Raw genomic sequence first — 23,574 nt, 5'->3', positions numbered from 1 at the left:
ACTATGAACAGAGTTTTCCACCATCAGTTGAGGAAATTCGTGCTGGTGTTTTTTGATGACATTTTGATCTATAGCCGATCATGGCAGGAGCATCTAGAGCATTTGGAGACGGTGTTGAGAATTCTACAGAAGGAGTCCTTGTATGCAAAGGAGTCCAAATGTGACTTAGGGATGACCGAGCTGTTATATTTAGGACACATCATTAGTGCAGAGGGAGTGCGGATGGATCCTGAAAAGATTCGCGCTATTGTTGATTGGCCTCCACCAGAGAACCTTACACAGTTAAGGGGGTTCCTTGGTTTATGTGGTTTTTATCGCAGGTTTGTCAGTGGCTACTCACGACATGCAGCTCCCATGACAGATTTACTAAAAAAAGGGGAATTTGTGTGGACTCAGAAGGCACAGGACTGTTTTATGAGATTTAAGGAGATAATGACTACGTGCCCAGTTCTAGCATTACCTGATTTCACGAAGCCATTTGAGCTTCAATGTGATGCATCTGGAGAGGGAGTAGGTGCTGTACTTATGCAGAATAAGCACCCCATAGCTTATGAGAGCAGGAAGCTCAGAGGCCCTGAGCGTTCATTCAGTATATATGATAAGGAGATGTTGGCCATCATGCATGCTTTGGCCAAATTCAGACAATATCTTGTGGGTAGCAAGTTTTGTATTAAAACTGATCATAACAGTCTGAGGCATTTCTTGGGACAGCAAGACCTGAATGATCGCCAACAAAAGTGGGTAAGTAAGTTGCAGGCATATGATTTTGACATCTCATATGTCAAGGGAACTCAGAATGTTGTTGCAGATGCTCTATCTCGAAGGCCACACCTCACTCTTATGGTTCAGATATCAGAGGATTGGCGACACTTGATTATAGCAGAGTATGCCAGGGATACATGGGCCTCCGATATAGTAGAGGGAACAGTGATTGATACCAGATACACACTTGTGGATGATTTGATCATTTACAAGAATAGGATTTACCTAGTCCCAGGATCGAAGGTTAAGCAACTGATTATGAGAGCACTTCACGACTCACCGACAGCAGGCCATCCCGGGTACTTCAAGACTTACAAGTCAGTTCGAGAGCGGTTCACTTGGAAAGGGCTGAAAGCTGATGTTTTGCAGTATGTTCGAGAGTGTCTTGTTTGCCAGCAAAACAAACAAGAACACAGCTATCCGGCAGGGCTCCTACAGCCACTTCCGATTCCCGACAGGAAGTGGGAATGCATCTCCATGGACTTTATCACAGGTTTGCCCAAGGTACAAGGACGAGATTGTATTTATGTGGTGGTAGATAGATTAACGAAATATGCTCATTTCTTTCCTATCACCACTACACATTCAGCAGCTCAGGTGGCAGAGGTTTTCTTTCGGGAGGTTTTCAGATTGCACGGCTTGCCTCAGAACATTGTGAGTGATAGGGATAGCCGTTTCATGAGTCACTTTTGGCAGGAGGTATTCCGGTTATGTGGCACGGAGCTTACACCCAGCACTAGCTATCACCCACAAACCGATGGTCAGACAGAAATTGTGAACAAATGGGTGGAAGGGTATTTAAGGAATTATGTGGTAGCTCAGCAGCGAGCTTGGGTCAGATGGATATATCTCTGCGAGTATTGTTACAATACTACATATCATATGACTATACAGATGACACCCTTCATGGCACTTTACGGTTATGAAGCACCTAGTTTCTTGGATTTGTTGTTGAGCGACAGCCGGGTACCCAGTGCAGGTGAATTATTACAGGAGAGTAAGGATATAGTTGCTACCCTCAAAGACAATATTGCAAGAGCTCAGAACCAGCAGAAGCATTATGCAGACCAGAAGAGAACTGAGCGTAGTTTTGAGGTAGATGATATGGTTTACCTCATGTTGCAGCCATACAGGCAATCTACTCTTAAGAAGAGTGGGGCAGAGAAACTTAAGCCACGCTATTATGGACCATTCAGGATTATCAGGCGTGTTGGTGAAGTGGCTTATGAGTTGGAGCTTCCCGCAGACAGCAGAGTGCACAATGTGTTTCATGTGTCACGCCTCAAGAAGGCGTTGGGTCAGAATGTGGTGCCTTCTACAGTATTACCTCCTTTAGACGATGAGGGAAAATTGATTTTAGTACCAGAATCCATCCTGGAGAGCAGAGAAAAGCAGCTTCGTAGAAGGGTGATCAGAGAATACTTGGTTAAGTGAAAAGATTTACCTGTTGAGGATGCTACTTGGGAGGGGGAGGCTATTTTGCAACACCCGGCATTGAGATTGCTTGAGGCCAAGCAATTTCAGGAGGGGCGGACTGTAATGTCCCCTCTTTAGTTCGACATGGCATTGATCATGGATTTGCCTATTCCAGACTCTCGTAGGCAAATGGTGTGGAAAGAGAGTCAATTCTGCGGATCAGATAGTCATATCTTGCTCTTGAAGAAGTGTTAAGAGGTTATATTTTATCATTATGTGATATTGGGGCCCACATGTTATAATTTTAATTTGAGTTGCACTTTTTATTTTATAAAATTACTTTATTATAAAAAAGTGCATTATAATGAGAAATTATAAAGGATGTTTCTAGAAGTTCTAGCAACTTCTTAGAAAAGTGAATAAATAGAGGGCTGGGCCTCTCATTTGGACATGCTTGGATTGGAGAACTCTTCTACTTCTTCATTGTGAAGACATTTGTGGACTTTGGATCTGCAAATTATTCGATCTTTGGGAACGAATCACTCCCTTGGATTGGCGACTTTGAGGGTGTGAAATATCACCTGAATTGTTGCATAATTGGAGTTGGTATCCAGCCATCTCATTGGAGTTTATTGAGAATTCGTTGTTAGGGTTTGTTTTTGGTTGGAATAAGGATTTTAGATTTGCCCTATCATTGGAGAAGCATTTGACAAGAGTTTGAAGACAGAATAAGTGCATTTTCAGAATTGGCAAAGCAGGGTTCGGAACCACATAATTGCTCATATCTCCTCAACCCCTTGGAGTTATTTTTTATGGTTTTACAGGGTTACTACCTAACCCTAGGCACCCATTTTCCTTGCATTTGGGGGTCCCAAAACCCTAATATTATTTTATTTCAGCAGCCGTACAGGTACGGCTTGGTACGGCCCTGCTAGTTTGGGCAGCAGCAGCAAATTAAGGACAGTTTGGGGGTGCGGTTGGAGGTCTTCATCAACGATCTGCAGCAAAATGTGGTGTTCTTCCATAGTTCTTCAAACCAGGTTCTTGCATTCTGAAATATATGTCAATTTTTGGGTAAATTTGCTGTCATACAGTCATTGTAATAATCAGTCCAGAATTGGTAATAAAATAATTTCAGAATTTATTGCATTGTAATTGAAATATAGTTCAATGGCTATTTATATATTGTAATTCTGTGATTATATTCTGAAAGTATCAAATCTGAAATTACCATATTCTGAATATTGTTACTGTTACACGCCAAGTGTTTGACAAAATTCCTAAGTTCAGTTTGAGGGTTTCTGTGGCCTTTATAGAGAGGGTCATTACACAACACCTCGATCGTGTAGGTGTCATCAGTTGGAGTTCAGCCTTGTTTTGGAGCCTCTGAGGCCTTCAAAATTGAGATCAAAGATTTTGTACCAAAAATCCTCAATAACTTCACCAATACGGATGATATGGCAATGAAACTAAATTGGCAGGTTGATAGATCTAAGATGAACCTCCACCTATGAAATCTAAACATTCTAAGCTCGTACAACCAACTTATTAAAATTGGTAAGTTTCCACTAATAGCAACTCTGGACTGAAACAACCCTTATTGAAAAAGGTAGAAACAAAAATATTTTTGAGCGATGCAAGATTTTCCTTACACCCAAGATACTCCTACATCAAACACCTGGGGTAATTTGAAAATTGGCCCCATCACTTTTCAAATGTTCAAAAGGGAAACTAAGATGATTAACCTCCTCCCTTATCAACCATGATAAATCTTCTATAAGTCTTCCTTTCCATTTGACCAGATATTCTTCATATGTCATGTTTCTTATGCTTCTGCAACCACAACTATCTGATATATCTTTAAACTCTTTTGTGGCTGAAGTAGATGGTAGAATACTATATTGTGCTTTTATGACCACATGTTCAAGACCTCCATGATACTTTCTCAGATCGAAAATGTTAAATACTAGTGAAATATTCAATTCAATGTGTAACTCTGCTTCATAGGAATTTCCTAAATCATGCTTCTTCAATATCTTACATGGTCCAAACTTCTTCATGTTCAACTTATTATATGTTCCTACCAGAAATTGTTGCTTTCTCAAATGAACCATGACTTCATCTCCAACCTGAAATTTGTTATGCCTCCTTTTCTCATCTTTTTTAGCCTAGTACTGTGTATTCAATTTGGTAATGTGTTTCCTCACCTCCTCATGAATGTTCTTGAAGTGTTCTACAAAATCCTCAACTTCATCATTACGTATCTTTCCTTTACCAAACTTCCTTAATTCAGAACGATTTATAACCCTACTTTTATAAACTATCTGGAATAATGATTTACTAGTGCTCTTTTTGACAAAATTATTATATGCAAATTCTACTTGTGGTAAAATCAAATCCCATCTCGTTGGCTTATCCCTAACCAAACATCTCAACAAATTCCATAAACTCTTGTTCACCTCCTCTGTCTATCCATCAGTCTATGGATGATGTGATGAGTTGATCTTCAAATCTCTCTTTAACTTCTTCCACAATGTGTGCCAAAAATACCCAACAAACTTGTCTAAATCTAAAACTATGCTCTTTGGTAAACCATGTAGTCTCACCACTTCTTTGAAAAATAATTTTGCAACATGAACATCATTAGTCTTCTTGTAGGGAATGAAATGTGTCATCTTTGAAAACATGTCAACCACCACAAAAATTGAATCGGGTGCTCGCTGATCCTTGGTAAACCAAGAAAAAAATCCATGTTGATATCCTCACATAGCTTCTTTGGTACAAGCAATGGCTGATATAACCCTGTATTTTGCTTTGATCCTTTTGCCATCTAACATATTCTGCAACTCTACAAATTTTTTGGCATCTTGTTGCAATTGTGGCTAGTAATAATTCTCACTAACCAGAGAAACTGTTTTATCTCGACCAAAATGTCCAGTGAACCCTCCACTATGTTTCTCCTTGACGAGATTCACCCTCGTAGAACTCCTTGGAATGCACAATTGACTTCCTCTAAATAGTATACCATCGTAGATGATGAAATCATACCACTTGGTTCTATTTACAGTAACAAGTTCTGTATAAGCTTTCCCAGCTTCATCAAAATTGGGATCTGCAACTTTGTCAACAAAATTTGACTCCTGCGAAGAGCATTAGTAACCTGGTTAGACTTCTCACTCCTGTGTTTCAAAAAAAATGTATAACTCTACAAAAACTAAACCCATTTCAAATGTCTCTAATTTAACTTTCCTTGACTGTTCAAATATTGCAAAGGCTAATGATTAGTATATTTGACAAACTCCTTAGGAAGAAGATTATGTCTCCACTTCTTCAATGCCTAAACTATAGCATAAAATTCTTGATCATAAACAGAATATTTTCTTTTGGCATCATTTAACTTCTCATTGAAGTAAGCAACAGGTCTACCTTCTTGGCTCAAAACAGCTCCTATTGAAGTACCACTATCATCACAATCTACTTTAAACACCTTCTTAAAATATGGAAGTGCTAAACAAGTTGTTTTGTAATTTTATGTTTTAACAGTTCAAAACTCTTATATTCTCATGTAGTCTACTTAAACAATTTCTATCACTTCTTATTGTTTCAATCAAGGGTTCACAAACACAGCTAAAACCTCTGATAAAGTTTTTGTAAAAGCTAGCCAAACCATGAAAAGATCTTACCTCAATAACACTTCTTGGAGTTGGCCATTAGCCAATACCCTTCACCAATTATGGGTCCACTTTTAGACCTTCTGCTGAGACTAGAAATTCTCAATATAGTAACTCCTTCACAAAGCTGCACTTCCTCAAATTAATCAGCAATTTGTCTTCCCTTAACTTCTCAAACACCCTACAAATATGCATTATATGCTCCTCCAATGTCCTATTGAAGATCAAAATATCATCTAGGTAAACAATGACAAACTTAATGTCAAGAGGTATCCACAATCCGTCATAGTATTGAGATGCATTTCTAGATTTGATTGTGCACCAATTTTTGTATCAACATCTCAAATCATACTTATTGATCCATCATCAGAATGAGAATAGTTGGAGGAGAAGAATGAGTGTTATTTGAAACATTTTTCTCCTCCAACTATTTTCATATTGGTGATGGATCACTAAGCGTGATTTGACATGTTGATCTAAAAATTGGTAAACAATCAAATCCAAAAAAGCATCTCAATACTATGACAAACTTACCCAAACATTCTTTCAGCGCTTCATTCATGAGCTTCATGGAAGTGCTTGGTGCATTGGTTAGCCCAAAAGGCATGACTAGCCACACATACAACCCTTCCTTTGTCTTGAAGGTCATCTTCCATTCATCTCCTCTGATTCGAATTTGGTGATATCCACTCTTAAGATCTATCTTTGTGAATACATAGCTCCCCTCAACAATTTCTATCATTATCCATCCTTGGCAAAGAAACTTTGTACTTGATTGTGATCTTATTGATAACCCTAGAATCTATACACATTCTCTATTCTTCATTCCTCTTTGGTGCTAATATCGTTGGTACAAAGGGACTCAAACTCTCTTGAAATTCAACTCTTCACATTTTGCTAGTGTCATTCTGTGTGCTTCCTTATTTGGCAAACTAGCTCCTGGAATCAAGTCCATCTGATGACTGATCTTCCATGCTGGTGGTACTTCATCGGGCACATTATTGGATACAATATCCTGAAACTCATCCCACAAATCTGCAACTTCTATAGGTACATCTTCTACTTCTCCTTTACTAACTTTCGGAATTATAGCAAAACACATATGTTCATGTCTCATACCTTCTATGAACTTTCTTCCATCAACAAAGCATACTCTAGCATTACTACATACCTTTTCTTCTATGTCCTTCAATGGCTTTAGCTTATGTCTCACTCCATCCTTTATCAGGGAATAAGTATTCGCACAACCATCACAGACAATATGGCTATCAAACGATCATGGCCTACTCAACAACATATGGCACGCATCCATGGGTATGATATCATATAGAACCTCATCATGGTAGCTCCTAATCTTGAACTTTATCAGAAAGTGTTCAGTGACCATGACCTTGTGGCCGTCCTATACCCAAGCAATCCGCTATGGATTGGGGTGTTTCGGTGTCTTGAGTTTTATCTTTGTGACCATCTCTTCTGACACCAAACTATCAATGCTTCCACTATTGATAATCACATCAAAACACTTATCCTCACACTTGCACCTAGTGTAAAACAAGCCCCTTCTTTGCTCAAGTTCATTCTCACCACTTAGCAAGACTCTTCTGTTAACTAGGACTTCTCTTTCACCAACTTCAGAACATAATGATTTAACATCTCCATCCACGTGCAAAACCCTTGCCTGGCCTTCAACACTCCTATTTGTCCTTCCTTAGAGTTGAGGACATTCATATGCTCTGTGACCTTCTCCATACTAAAAACATGTTCCACGAAAGCTTCCTCTTCCTCTTCCTCTCTGATCCCTATTATTTTGATCATAGAAACAATTGAATTGTTTGCCCTCTGATTCTGACTACTGTTGATCTCATCCTTCTTTTTATGATCTTCATTCCAACCTCCATAAGACCGTCCGCTGTTTCTTCCACTTTGTCTACTCTTGAACTTCTTGTTAAAATTTTCCTCTACTCTTAGGGAAAATCCAGTATGCCTCTTCAATACTTATCATTCTAACCAGACTCAACTCCTCTTGAATACTTGGCCTCAACCCATTAAGGTTACAAGCAATTTTTTCCTTGTCAAATTTCGCCTAGCCTGTTCTAATGAGGACTCAATAGAACTCTTTTCTATACTCTTGAACATATATTCCCGCTTGCTTCAACCCTTGCCTTTTCTTCAATAGATCAAGCTCATAATCCATGTGAAAGAATTGGCACTTTAATTTATCCATCATCCAATCCCATCTTCTGGTTTTTCCTTTCCCCTTCTATTCCACTCCAGTTGAATCTCCTACGACCAAATTTTCGCTTGACTCTTTAGTCTGGCCTTCGCAAACTTGACCCTATTAGGATCTCCGATATCTTCATAGTCAATATTCTTCTAATCCATTGATCCATTCGATGCATTCCTCTAGGTTAAGATTTCTCGAAAATGTAGAGACTTCAATCTTAGGTCCTTTCCAAATACTGGAAATAATCTTAAAATCCTTTCCTCCTCAAGTTTCTTAGCTTCGCCTTTTCCTTCCTGATCAACATTTCCTTCAATTTCATCCTCACTTTCATCTCTTACCACAATATTCATTCCTTTGCAAATCTCCTCTTGCAATGCTTGCACTTGTCTCTAAAGGGCTCTAAAACCCTCAAGTGTCACACCTCAAACTCTTCCATCACGTTCCCTTCGTGGAGGTACTTTTGCACTTGTCACTGAATCCTTAAACCATGTCTTGGTGCAAACTGCAACATAGTCAATGATTTGTCTACACTCAAGAACTTTTACTTTGATACCACTTAATGAAGGTTGCTCCCCTTAATACCACAAACACATAACAAAATTAGAGAAACAACAATAATTTGCAAGAAGAGAAAGTGGGCTTCTTATTATCTCCAAAAGTATGAAATTGCAGATTTCAGAAATACAACACGTGAACCCACATAGTGTTTTCCTTACTATATTCTATAAGATAGAGCCACCAATAACTACCCAGAACTTCCCTAGACAACCCTTTGGGCCTTCCTTATATAGGCAATTTTCCACTGCCCAAGAAAGTCCTAGAAATTTAACCATAGCCCTTGAGGCCAACCAACCCTAAATTATTTTAGTTTTAATATTTTATTACAACAGAGTCAGCTCAAAACAATTTAAAATTATAGTCCAACTTCCGAAGACCATAACTTTTTAACTATAGCTTTGATCGGCTATTATAGCCACTTTTTGGAAACGGTAGCTCTTGAGCTCCAATGCCTTACTTGCATAAGCATTGTCAACAAGCGTTCAACTGCATTTCAGAGCCTCTAAGGCTTTCAAAATTGAGCACAAAGATTTTCTCTCAAAAACCCTCGATAACTTCACATATAGATGGTATGACAATGAAACTCAACTAACAGGCTGATATATCTAAAAAGAACCTCTACCTATGAAATTAGAACATTCCAAGCTCGTATAACTAACTTACTAAAAAATGTAAGTTTCCACAAATAACAACTTCGCATCGAAACAACGCTTATTGAGAAAGACAAAAATAGAAGTATTTTTGTGTGATGCAAGATTGTGTTTATAACCAAGATGCTCCTACATCACAGCCACTCAGTCCTCGGGGGGGAGTGCCACTAGAGTTGCCCCATATAGAGATCCTAACGTCACTCAAGGGTTCAAGGCAGCCCTTAGAAGACTCTTTCCCAAGCACCTATGAGCTGCAGTGAGGTTTGAATTCATGAGTTTCGCGGCCCCTCACGATGGTGGCCCAAGGTCTTGAAGCTATTGAAGACAAAAACAATGTTAATGCTCATAAATGCTAGTACTTCCATGGACAAATGTACCAGAACATGCAACCCATTGCCATGAAAAATTTATTAAGTTGCTAACTCTTAAGATTCTAATTTCTAAATTTTTATTAACAATTATATAAATTTATTTTAATATTTTTAATTTCAAAATTGTAAATCTTGATAGGTTCATAGTTCATCATCATCTAAGAGGAACTCGAGTACATACTCCATCCCCTCTGAAATAACCCCGACAGGATTATTGCTTCTTAGACACCAAAATACTAAAACTTCAAACACTTGGCTTGCAGTAGAAACTTTGGGTAGTGTCTCCAAGTTATAACAACAGTTCCAGTATGTAGTGAGATATATTTAACAACAGCAATGTTCAGTAAATCTGATTACAATCTGATACTTATGACTTCGACTGTTTCATTCATGCTAATCGCAGATTACAATACAGGGCTGAACTGTAACTGTATCGATCCGTAGACTCTTCTTTGCACTAAGGGTTTTAGCAAAACTGAGCATGCAACTGGTAATTGCTATTCCTGTTGCATGAAATGATGATTGATACAATCACTTCCCTTAATCACCACGACTCTGCTGTTGAATCCCAACTTTTCGGGCCCGTCCTCCTCCTGGCTTCAGCGGAAGTAATTGTTGATCAATCTTGATTAAACTTGACCCGAAATAAATGTCCGATCTAAGCTCGTTGCTGGTCGGATGGTCTGGAGGCGCAAGAGCAGAATGAAAGTTGGTATGATAACTCTGTCCAGAATGAACGCAGACTTCTCCACAAGCAAAACCCACCTTGAAAATGTTCAAACGCTACCATAGAATGAATCAGCAGAATCTTAAATGCATACAAATTCAGATATATTTAGTGCAATGAGATTGGACCCTTGGCAACAGCTAATAAATTCTTCAATCAACTTCGAATTTCCCACAATTCACATTAACTTTAGAGTTACCACCCATTTCATTCGTTCTGCCGATAACAAATCCAGACTGCGTCCTTTTTGCTGTCGCCGTAGATGCAGTATTATACACTGGAAAAAGTCCGTTGATATTCCAGGGCCGTTGGGAGAAACCCGAATCAAAAGCGTGGGACTCGACCTCCGTTTTTCGGCTGAGGGTGTGCGGACAGGAGGGGTTTTCTTAAAAAGTTTCGCTGATTGTCTCCGATCTGTGCCTACACTTCTCTCGGCTCGTACTTCGTTTTCTAATTCCTTAATATCCGCTCACGAATGCTATTCTGGCCCAAGTGCAATCACCAGTTCCGCAGGTGTCTTAGGTGCCCTTGATGACAGTAATCTCCATAAACAGGGAACCCGTAATGCTAGGTTGCAAAGGAGTTTTCAAGATAGCCGTCGGGCCATTCAATGCTGCATTCAGCCTTGCGTAGCAAACTCTCCTCTTGGAGCGGAAAATACCAAGCTGGGAGAAAGATCTTCAATAATCTTCAAGACTCTTTGTACGAATTGAAATTGATATCAGTCTCTAGAAGCATTAAATCTGAACCACAGAAATTGGCCTTAAGCCACATATAATCGCTCTGATGAAATGACTGAATGTCACCTCCAATCTGCAATAATTCGGATGATATTTCACACCCTCAAAATTGCGTACCAATTGAGAGTTATCGTTCTCAATGGCCAGTTGTGACAATTGTAGAAACCCTAGGTTCCACAATGCACCCGTGATTGGATCACAATCTAAAATCGAAAGAGAGATAAACAACTGCTTGATTCGAATGGAGTCCCGGGGTGCCTATTTATTGTCCCTCGGCTTCCTAAGGGTTGGGCGGCCACTAGCTGTGAAGATGTTCCTGCTATTGGCCGTGGTCTAGGATTTAGGTTGACTGGGGTCATCACCACTGGTTGTCTGAATTGCCCGAACCCTGGAATGTGAACATTCGCCATACTGTGTTCATGCAGTGCTGTAAGAGATGGTGTAGTTGTCAGTGGTGCAGCCGTCAACTGACACGAAAAGAGAAGTGGAGTTGCTGTAATCACCCCGACTTCCTCGTCGTCTTCCTCCTCATCTTGCTCCACCTCCATTTCCTCTTATTCGTCCTCTTCAGAAGACGTTTCCTACCGGCCATTATCCATGTTTTCGAATTCATCTATCTCCTGCTGCATCCTCTTCTAACCAACACCTTTTTGCCCTCCAGGTGTGCCTAAATGTCTCCACTGCATTATTGGACGCTCGCTAGGTACTGTTGGGCTCGGTTGGATTTCAAGCCTTTCGTTTGGTATCATCTTCACAGTTGCCTCCAAAAAGAATCCGATGGGATAGTGTGGCATGTAAAATGTTTTGTGCTGCAATGTCATGAACTCATCCATGCGTGCAGCCAATAGAGAAGCCCAGTCATAAACCCTCCCGTTCATGAGTCTGTTTGTCATACTAACCTGCAGAAAAGAGATGTTTGATGTCCTACTTGACCCTGTAAGTTGACTCTTTATTAAGTCCATGAGACACCTCTAGTGGCCTTCCCTGATGTCTGATTTTCGCAACCCTCTTCCCCTCGAAGTGTCGGTAAGGGCATCTTTCTTCTACTATGCTTGTTACTTGCACACTAATTTCACCAGCTACAATTTTCTCTCTTTGTCCATCTTTTTTGGCTTGTTGTCAATTTTCTTTCCTCTCTATGTTGCCCCCTAGTATGTCGAATACCCTGGTGAAGTCAGTTGGCCAGACTGAAATCACTAAGTCCTATCCCAAGTATGGAAAAGAACTCCTGTGGGAATGCCTGTCATATGCCTCAATCATGATATGCAGAACACCTTCAAAATCCCGAATACAAAAGACTAGCATCTGGATTACCCACTCTACGTGTGCCTTCCATATGCTTTCTTTGACGAGGTGGTCATCGGGACTTTCATTCCACTACTTTCTGCACTCTAGGCCATTCAACCCTTCAAATGCTATGTTCTACAGTGTTAGTTGTATATCTAGTTGGTTCTGTACTTTGGCCCTTTGTTTCCCCTTGTCTTTTCTGCTTACCTACACTCCTGAAGGCAATGTCTACATATTCTGACTCATGGCTGAATCTTTGTCCAGTTTCTTTCTCCAAGCCCTTTTTCCGACTGAATGCATACTTAGCACTTCTTTGTCATTTTACAGAATAGGATACAAACCGTTATGTCAGGTACTCCTCTGTATAAACCTGTTTCAAAACCCCTCTCTTGCAATACTAATCCGTACAGCTCTTGCCTCCTCTGACTGTACAGCTATGAAAAGTGCAGCTCCTCCTTGGTAGGGCTGCTCTCTTGCAATGTGCGGCTACTTTTCCAAAGGGTGTACGGCTTTTGTTGCCTTAATGCTCTGGTACAACCTTTAGAGGGTTACTTTCTTGCTACGGCTTCTCTGATTCCTTTCTGTATTGCTATAGTGCTTCTCTAGTGTATATGTTGTCCTTTTGTCTGTACGGCCTAATCCCTTCCTGGCGAATATTGATTTACAATGTTTGGCAAGGTATCTTTTATGCTCTTTTCCTGTTGTCGTACAGTTCTTTACTCACAACCGTACGGCCTTCTTAATTGACTCTGAGTGTATTTGTACAGCCGTACGTCAATGCTGAAATGTCTTCTCCTTCTATGTCTGTACAAACTGTACAGCGTACGGTGTTGCTATGTGTGATTCTATCAAGTTGTATGATGCTTCACTTGACCATACTCAAAGCCGTACAATGTCAGTTTTAGTTTGTTCTTTGGCCATGCGGTGTTCTTAGGACCCATAGGCCGTACGGTCATCAATGCTGACCAGGTAATCTCCCAGCCGTACAGTGTCTACTTACCATACGGGGATTGCTTGTCATACAGTACCATACAATGTGCGGTGTCAACCTTTGACTCTTGCCATACGGTGTAAACTTTGTCTTGTCTATTTCTTTTATCAATCATACGGCTACAATTCTACCTCCTTATTTGTTCGTACAATCTCATAGAAAATGTCATACAATGTTTTTTATTTCCTCTTTATAATATTGATGAATCTCAAAGGCCGTACTTCTTTAAATAATACTATTCTTTACCACTTCCATACTTAGAATTTATGTTTGACTCTATATTACATTTACTTATCTTACATACATAAAAATTCTTTTTTTTTTTTTGATCCAAAGTCCATTTCGGATGGTGTACATATACCTTCCCGAAGGGGTGACTCAACCGTCACGAACCCGTTCGGATACAATTCTACCCATCAACTGCAATATAGAATTTACCGACAACATAAACCATAAATGAACAGGTAGAATACTATTCCTTAAGACTGAAGCACGAATGACCAATATTCTCATCAAGCCAGAGTGAAGTTTGTGTATTTCTTCGAGACAAGCTTGGAGTTGTGGAAAATGAAGTCCGTACTAAGGAGGAGTCTCAACATCAGTGATTTCTTGAGATATACCTTAATGCATTCTTCTTTAAGAAAAAGTTGAAGCTGCATTACTCTCTTCTATGTGAGAAGTTTGAGGTGAAAATCCTTATTCCACCCTCTGAGAGTAGCTATGGTAGATCCACCCTCTGATATGGCTCATGGTGGATGTTATGTGTGTAATGCCATAGCGACACCACGTGAGAAAATCCGTGGTGACTTTATGCAAACTTTTGATCTCATGTGAGTGACTCCGTGACTTTAAAGCCCCATGTGTACATTAATGAAAGGTGATGATCTTTCTAATAACATACACTTGTGTTCAACATTGTAAGGTGACAAATTTACAAAGTTCACTATCATGATGAATATCATGTTAACTTGATATCTCCTGGACTAATTGATTGATATCATGCTGACTTGATATTTGTTCTAGATCAATATGGTCTTATTGTGATAATCATGGTGGACATTATGTGACATAATGTCTATGGACATGCCATGACATGTTATGGTAAACATCATGCGACGTGGTGTCAGTGCATATACCATAACTGGGATATACAAATATTATGCTGACTTGATATTTTGTATACTCCTTGATATCACATGTTAGGTGATATCTAAACCTATTCATACCTTGTTATCTTCCCTAGCTAACAGGGACTGTTTAGAAACTGCAACATCGGTCAGAATTCAAAGAAATATAAATTAGCAAAAAAATATGTGTATGTGTGTGCATGTATATCAATTCAGCATGTGGACTGATATACATTAACACGCATACACATTGATATGATCTACTCTTTCATAAAACTCTTAGAGATTTTTCCTTGAAATCAATATGATCGAATCAAGTATGAATATTTGATTATCTTTCTCTTAAAATCAGGTTGCAGATTCCTGAATATTTCAATCTTGAATGCATTTATATGGATTGAGCAAATAATCCTGTTTTCTCATCAGATCGACAGGGGGCTAAATGATTATCTTATTGCACATTAACATGCCCGATAATGCTTACTAGTTCACTTCATCTATGATCACACCCAATCATAATCAGGGCATTTGAATTAGTTAAGTTTAGACATCATGTATCTTCAACAAGACTCTTCACCAAACAATCATGTCTGTTCGTGATTAAGCCCCTTGAGTACTATAATTATGTTGACCGATTGTAAGAGGAAAGACATTGAAATCAATAAATGATTCTATCTCTACAGATCGGAAAATCAAGACCAGTGATCCAATTGTATTCAGACTTAACTTGCAGATTTCAGTATTGATTTGATTCATATCCATTATGTTCTGATTATCAGCCGCAAGATAAATATAGATTACTATTCCCTAAATCTGCAAATAACCATTGCCATTACAGTCTGATCATAAGTTTAATTAACACTAACAGGCTGTGTTGACATCATAGTTACAGGAATCAGACTCGCCTCCGACTTGGAAAGTCAACATCCAACTCGGACTCGTACTCAACCAGGACTTAGCAAGGACTTGGAAAATTGAAAAACCCATGAGATTCAAAGATTTTTAAGGATTTAATGATTTTTTCATGCATCATTTAGTCAATTAACATCAAATACACAATAATTGAGATAAATAGAAGCTACTTAACACTCATACACAATTTTGCATAGATCACATAAGTATAACAGCGAATTTTTGAAGCAAAAAAACTGAATAACAAAATATAAAGTTGAAGATTTAAGATTCAATTCTTAATAAATTCCTAACACACCACAACATCATTTTCAAAATTATTATACACTGGAAAAAAAAAAAAACACCTTCCAGAAATCTCTATCTTTTTAAATTTTTTTTTTTTTAAATTTAAAAATTAATAAAAAAAATTCAGGAGAGTCTTGGGCTCAGGACTCGGCAGAGTCCCTTGACTCGATGAGTCCATGTGGACTCTACCAGGACTTGGCCGAGTCAGAGTCCAAAGGCCATTTGCCTCGGAAAGGCCGCCTCTACTTCAGACTCGTAGACTCCTGGAACACTGGTTGACATAATTGGAATTTGAACTGAAACAATGATATGGTTGGGTATTTTGAGATTTTGTTATGTCATTCAAACTAAACCATTAATATTTGTGGGGGTGTATTTTGCTAATTTTCTTTAACATTAGCATAGTAGTGTATGAACTTATTTGCTGCAACATATGTGTGTGTACGGACGAACCCAAAAAGAAACCAACCTCAATCCAAAATCAATAGACAAATTTCAAACCCGACTGTCAAACCCACATCCAAACTAGCAACTTAGTTGATTTGCATAGTTTATGGTTTTGATGAGAATAAGTAATCTTAAAATCATACACACACCCTTAGAAGATGGCACCCTCGTTAGCATAATTTAATTGGGTGAAGCAAGGATTGGTTTTGTTTCACCACAACATCAATAGTGTCTTGCACTAGTAGATTTGGAAGTAGAAAGAGCTTAGATTCATAAGCTGCCATCCCATTTACAATTTATTTTTAATTGTTGTCAAATAGCCATATCATTCACATTAAGAAAGTTGATATATCCTCCACAAAAAACTTGGTCCCCAAATGATTATCAACAAATCACATGATAAAATTGAGATGTGTCCACCATAAAGATGCTAGTATGAATTATAAACCTTGGGGTCGCTTCACTTGACCACACGATATCATTGCATTGTTCAGCACTTGAAGATTCCTTCTTCAAAAGAGGTTTGTGTTGAGCTTTGTGGATCGATATCTACAGATGTAATAACATGGCCATTGTAATTGATGTTTTCCAAATGCAGATTTGAGGACTCATAAATATGAGAGGAGACATGTCTCTATAGTTAATCATTATTAGTTAGTATATTAATAATATAAATAACCATATATATATATATATATATATATAAAAGAATATTTATCTAAAAATGATTTATCATCAATAATGAATCTCATGATCATATCAATCTAAATGAACTACAAACTTAACACACCCTCTTAGTTAGGGAGGATTGATATAGAACACATTATACTCTTGAGTATATGAAGAGATATCATCTCAGTATGATATTCCTAGAATGACATATTTAAGGATATCAACATAAATCCATTAACATGCACATATATATATTAGCATATAATACATATAGAATTTGCTTCGACTCACAATGAGACTAAATTTCTCAATACTCCCTCTTTAACAAGGAGGGAATTGAAGTGCATATAATACAAGATTAAATACCACCTTAAGTATGCTCTATAATAGTAACTATGTCATGGTGTCCAACAAGATCCGGCTCAAATAACCATAACAAGTTGGTTATCATGGTGTCCGACAAAATCTGGCCCAAAGAACCATGATAACAGGTCTACTATTTATAAGATCGTCACCTTACAATGGTTACCTTCTGTTTGTTTGTTATCATGACTTCTAGCACTCTGGGACAACAATTTAATGAAGTTTTTCATGATAACAGGTCCAACTATTAATAAGATCATCACCTTTCAATAGCTCCCCTCTTAAATATATACATCAATGAAAGATCATCACCTTTCATGACATAATCACAACAACATCATGTACTAACTCACATGATATCCACCATGAACCAAGTCAAAGGGTAGACCCACCACAGCTGCTACTAGAGGGTGCAACAAAGCTTTTCACCTCAGACTTCTCTCTCATAGAGGAGAGCATATTACAAAGAATCTCACATAGAACTTCTTGTAAAGAAGATATCATCCACAAAGGATTGCATCTCAAGATTTCTCCCTCTGAACAATGATCCTAGGAAGTCAGGTCCTGTAGTTACTCCCTTTGAGACTCTCTTTACCCAAGGATGCCTCTCAGACTCTCTCTAAATCTGATATTAATCTTTCAACCTTTAATGATAAGTTTTTATTTACTCATGATGTATATAGGAGTAGGCCCATTAAAATCATGCAGTCACATACATGTATTTTAGAATCCCACTGAGTATCAATCTTCTAAGCTCTCGCGTTGCTTTAAAAGAAGTGTCATACTCCCTTAACGCAGAAGAATCTCATAATCTCAATCATCAAAGATATTTTCTTCAAGAGCCTCACTTTATCCATCTTGATCATCAACATCTTTGGAGCTACTATCATAAGATTGAGTTTGCACAATATTTGGTAGCATGTGTAAAGTACCAACCTTCTTTTCCTGCAAGAACATCCTTAGACATAAAGGAAAAGATCATGGAAAATAACTCTTATAGCATGTATAGAATTATAAATAAATGAAAAGATAAATGTAAAATATACGAGTACTTATTTTCCCATGAGGGTCACGGAACATCTCCTTTCTAAATATGGTTCAAGTGGGAATGAAACATTGGTTATTATTCCCCCCACAATGTAAAATTCTCAGTCTTATATCATTGAACACTTTTGCATCACATCAAATTCTTTCTAAGTTCCAACTTGCTCTTTTCATCCATTGAAGGTCCAAACATTCATTAAAATTAACAATAGAAGCAAACATGTCCTTCCCTTTTCTTAAACTTATCCATGATATGCCAATATCTTGATTGAGTATGATTGTGCCACATGAATGAATCTACAACTCATACGCCAAGTTTCATTCATCAAAGAGAGACTTGTAGATGGTTCAAATGAATTCTTAAAATCTTCATTAACCTCTCACAACAACTCAAATATTTTTTGTTCATGCAAAAGTGTTTGTTTGATCTTTTGATTAAACCTATATTGCGTGCATCTTGCAATTTGTGTATTCCAAATTGATATCTTTGTTGAATATCATAAGTTGAAATTATGTAGACCTAAGGTAAATTCATGAATCATGGTCCTCTTGACTGCTACAATTTATTAATCACTAGAGAATCCATCTCAACATGGTTTACTCCCTCTGAAACAATATGACCGAGATCACAGAAAGTTGTCTAAATCATATCCTCTATCCACTCCCTCTCTTTCAAGGTTGCTTAAAATGACAAACTCCCTTTGAATCTCAATCTCCCTCTTATTTTCTACAAGAACATTCTTGGAGGAAGAGGTCAAGGTATATATCTCGTATAGAAATATAAAAGGAAAGAGACTACTATAATTGTCATGCCCTCTTTTTAGTGACATGTTACTTTTCAGTGAATTTTTCTATCATGGACTCTTGTAGGCAGATGATTTTGGTGAGTCATTTTGATGATTATTTGGGGATTGGATGGTCTTATTTGCTCTTGGAGAGATGGGGTTTATCATAGTTTTATTTTATATGTTATGCGGGGCCAAAATATTAAAATTTCGAGTTGAGTTGCACTTTTTATTTTATAAAGTTACTTTTTATATAAAAGTGCATTACAAAAGGATTTTATAAGAATATTTTATGGATACTTCTAGAAGTTCTTAGTGGCTTTTTCAAAAAGTGAATAAATAGAGTGCTTGGCCTCTCATTTGGACATCCCAAGACTTGAGTTTACACGACTTTTCTCTTTGAGCATTTGTGGTGCCATCTTGGTCTACAAACTGTCATTTGATCATTTGGAACGGAGTCTCCTAAAGATTTGCATAACTGAGGAGGTGAAATATCCTTTGAAGGGTTGCACTTTGGAAGTGGTATTCAGCTACTTCAAGTTGGACTTATTTGGTATTTAGACATTTCCAACAAGGTTTGATTTTCAACCTGGACATACTTTTTTGCTCATATCTAATTGTTGGCTGGGAGTTTGATTTTTATTTTCTGGGATAATTTTCCTTGGAGCTTGGCGATTATTTCTATAACATTTTTGGCACCTTTCAACCCAGTATCTATTTTTGCTAGGTACCGTACTAGTTCGTACATGTATGGCTGTACCTGCAGGTCGTATGGTCAGCAAATCTGAGGGTAGGTTGGAGTTTCATTTTCATCATTTCGTCTTCAGCATTAAGTCTCCAACATCTGCTCAATCCAAGTTCTTTAATTTCAGTTTGTAGTTGCAAGAAATTCTCGGTTGCATTTAGCTAATAAGGGTTTTTTTGTAATGTGCTATGTTGTAATGCTTTGAGCTTAGTTGCCGATTCATGAAACGAATCCGATTCGGGCACGTGAATCGTATCTGTGGATTCGAAATCTTTTTTTTCCAATAATGATTCATAGAGGATTCATGTATATATATATATATATATATATAAAACTAGAGAAATTATTTCATAGTATGAATCTATGATTCTAGTATGCATCTATGAATCTAGTATACTTGATAATTGATCTATTTTCATGATTATAAAAAAAATCAGAACATTCACATTCATGATTTTATGTTTTCATAACTTATCAATAATTATTACATGCATTCATTCTTTGTATTTAGAAATCAAGATCAAAGCTTTATTTTACGAATATTATCATCCTTTTTATTTATTGTCAATTTTACATAGGCAAAGGTGATGGGTACACATTTGAAGAAGTTGAAAAATGACATTTTTTTCTTTTCTAATTACATTTTGCCTATGTCCTAGGAAACAGTAATGAGAATGTGAAATTGCAAACATTTATGGATAGAAAATCTATGGAACTTAACATCACTTTCAGCACAGAAGATTTTTCTTTGGGTGCTGAAATTTTTTATTTTGAATATATTTTTATTTGCCTTGCTAATATCTAGGGTGAGACCCTAAGATAATGGCTACACCTTAAGAATATTGGGGTAGAGCTGGGGAACTGTGTCATCCATCTAGTGGTACACCTTACTCTAAATAGTTTGCAACACTCATCTCATGTTATGTATGTAATCAAACAACTTCATTGGCCTATGGCTACCAGCCTTTGGGTGGATAGGAGACCTCTCCCAAATCCTATCCATAGTCACAGGAGGCAAAAGAGATTGAGTCAGACATACCTGAGATATGACCCATACGAAAATTCTTAAAAGCAGGTTCATCCTTGGAACCTGCCAAATCCTGCAACATAGATTTTGTTTTCATCTTTTGAAATTTTTAGATATAAAATTAATAGAGGAGGTTTTCTCATATAGTTTTCTCAATTTTCAGACATAGGGTTTCAACTTTCAACCCAATTTTTGCACCAACAGTTAACTGCAACTGGGTTCACAACAGGATTACTGAGATCCATCTTGTAACCAGAACTACACGGCAGAAAGATAGAGGGAAATACAATGATATAATCAGCATTGTTCCACATTTAACCCTCAGGTTGGTTTACTTTGGGTTTTGTTCCCGACCTTGTATTGCCATGGATTCCTGCTGGATCCTCAGGATTCGTGCTTGGATCCTTGAGGATACGAGCAGGATCCTTGATTCTGCCTATGGATCCATCACGATCCTTGGGTGATGGATCCTAACGGATCCACAGGCAATATCATGGACCCTGCCCGGATCCTCACAGATCCACGTGTGAATCCGGATCCAGATCGGACCCAAATTCGAATCCAGGGTCTAATTCACGAATTTGGTAATTAAGGCTTTGAGTTGAAAATCGCATATCATATGTAAAAGCATTTGGTTATCATTGAATGAATATATTGGCACTATTTTACATCAATTATTTGAGTAGATTTGTTGCACAACAATTTCCTTTATTCAGCATTTTACTTTCAGCAATGTATTTAGTTTGCATGTCAAGTGCTTGAGAAAATTTCACAGTTCAGTATTAGCGGTTATTAGTGTCCTATTGGCAAGGGCCATTACAATAATACCCAAGGATAATAATTCTGCATAATAAGATCATTTCAATATAATAAAGATAATTATAACCTAACCCCATTCCCTCTAATCTTACTTTGAGAATGATCCCCATTATTCCAAGATATCTAATTTAAATATATATATTGAACATATATGCATATATACATTCTGTCTTCTATGTATATATGTTTAATCTATTTTTTCAACATAATATTACCACATATATAAAATTATATATATAAATATAGATATGTGTGTGTGTGTGTATCCTTTTCATAGAAACTAATTTGAAATAATTTGCATACCTCTTTTTACCTTGTATGAAACCCATATACAACATGGTCTTTATGCTTAGACCAAATCCCTTAGAAGGTGATCGTTGCGGAAATGACTTTTCCCTCCTTTACTGCACATTATTAATGTTACAATGTGATCAATCCAAAAGGACCTGCCTAGGATATATACAATTTCAATATTTACTTTTTGAGGCCTATGTTTCATAGAACATTCACTTTTAGAATGAATCTGCTCAACCTATATGGTGGGACCTTCATTACCCATTTAAGAGTTTGATGCCTCTAGCACTTTATAACTATGCACTCATGTCCCTTCTCATATCTCTCTAAAGCGGTTTACGGGTGTCAATGTAATGCAATTAGATAATGACGAACAACTAGATATATTTATAAATGATAGTGTGACCAAATTACTGTCGATGTCCGCCTAAGCCTTAGGAAGTCATTACTTCCTCCTCATATGTCTACATGCTTTGGGGTCTGATGACTCCCCATTTTTGAAGTTTGTTGCACTTTAACATTTTTCACAATCACCTTATTTGATCTACCTTTGTGGATGTCGCCTTTGTATTTTGTTTTGAGTCTTATCCCTGATTTGTCTAGTGTCAACATTATTTTGTTTGACTCCACCAATCTCCCTTCTTACTACCACAGTTGGTCAGCAACACATTTGAGACCACAGATTAATGTTTCTACCAGTTGCGGTTGGTCTTTGTGGCAATGTTTCTTGCAAAAATGTACATCAACTAATTGTTTATGCATGCACCATCAGCTCATTCCAGTTTCACATATAGTTAATTTTTTTTTTCATTCGGTGAGTGTCATCATAAGAACCAAGCTCATTGTCTTTGATGAAGCCTATCACTTATCGCGAATGTCTGGTATTGAATTCAGTTTTATTTATTTATTTACTTAATATGGTAAAATGGGAGATACTTCTCTGAAGCCCCACCTTTTTTCGTTAACTGCAGCCTGCCAAGAGCTCTAGCATCAGGTTTGAAGTTTCTACTTCCACATTGATATTTTTAGATATGTCAACAACTATGTCAAACCCTGATAACTTCTTATCGGGGTTTGACAACCTAGTTTACTCATCAGAATCTAGCAAGAGCTACTGCCTGGCCTGAACTATCTTTAAACATTAGTGACAATTTTTTATTCCTACAAAAAACAACATTGAATACATACATCTGAAGATTCGTGCAAGAGTCTCACGCCAAGATCTATGACTCAGACGACCTGATATTTTCAGCATTTTCTGTGCATATTTATGTGTCATCCTTCTAATGTTGGGGACTTTAATCTTTCTTTAATACCACAGATCTTAATGAGATAAAGAATTCATTCAAAGGGGAAAACAAGTATTAAGATTTCCAGAGGTTCGAGTCTGCTTTGATACCATGTTGAGTTTTGTGGATCGATTTCTACAAATGTAATAACATGGCCATTGTAATTGATGTTTTCCAAATGCAGATTTGAGGACTCATAAATATGAGAGGAGACATGTCTCTATAGTTAATCATCATTAGTTAGTATATTATATATCTACAATATATATAAGAATATTTATCTAAAGATGATTTATCATCAATTATGAATCTCACAATCATATCAATTTGACTGAACTACAAACTTAACAAATTGGATACCTAGT

General features: G+C 37.5%; 1 protein-coding gene across 5 annotated transcripts in view; it reads right to left on the bottom strand.

Moving 5' to 3' along the window:
* The window catches only part of LOC149537253 (serine/threonine-protein kinase BSK1-like), a 131,419-nt gene that overhangs the window by 71,095 nt on the left and 36,750 nt on the right, over positions 1-23,574 (bottom strand). The gene's annotated exons all lie outside the window — the stretch shown is intronic.

Source organism: Cupressus sempervirens, chromosome 10 (genome assembly GCF_028749045.1).
Source record: "Cupressus sempervirens isolate cs-2001-9-10 chromosome 10, ASM2874904v1, whole genome shotgun sequence".
In the NCBI taxonomy this organism is placed as follows: Eukaryota; Viridiplantae; Streptophyta; class Pinopsida; order Cupressales; family Cupressaceae; genus Cupressus; species Cupressus sempervirens.
The sequence above is the reverse complement of the archived record's forward strand: the minus strand, read 5'-3'. Positions and strand labels throughout refer to the sequence as shown.